Raw genomic sequence first — 317 nt, 5'->3', positions numbered from 1 at the left:
GGTAGGGCTGCACAATTAATCAAATTTTAATCGCAATCACGAGTTTGGCTTCCCACGATCGATTCTAGATGGAGACAGTCACAGAGGACAGAGTAGCGTGAGGAAAACTCCACAGATAGCAGTCGGTTATACGTCGGTCTCGAGGTTTACCAGTTTACCAGTAAACGTAACATTTTGTCCCGTCTGTGGTGTTTTTCAGACAACAACAGTGAGCAGTGCTAGTCGGTGCTGGTAGCGTCTGATAGCTGTTAACTCCTCTTGGACGCACCGGTGCTAATGTCCTCGCATCCACTGCAATGCTGTTTATATGGATATGG

The sequence above is a fragment of the Etheostoma spectabile genome, unplaced genomic scaffold (assembly GCF_008692095.1).
Source record: "Etheostoma spectabile isolate EspeVRDwgs_2016 unplaced genomic scaffold, UIUC_Espe_1.0 scaffold337, whole genome shotgun sequence".
NCBI classification, from domain to species: domain Eukaryota; kingdom Metazoa; phylum Chordata; class Actinopteri; order Perciformes; family Percidae; genus Etheostoma; species Etheostoma spectabile.
The sequence above is the reverse complement of the archived record's forward strand: the minus strand, read 5'-3'. Positions refer to the sequence as shown.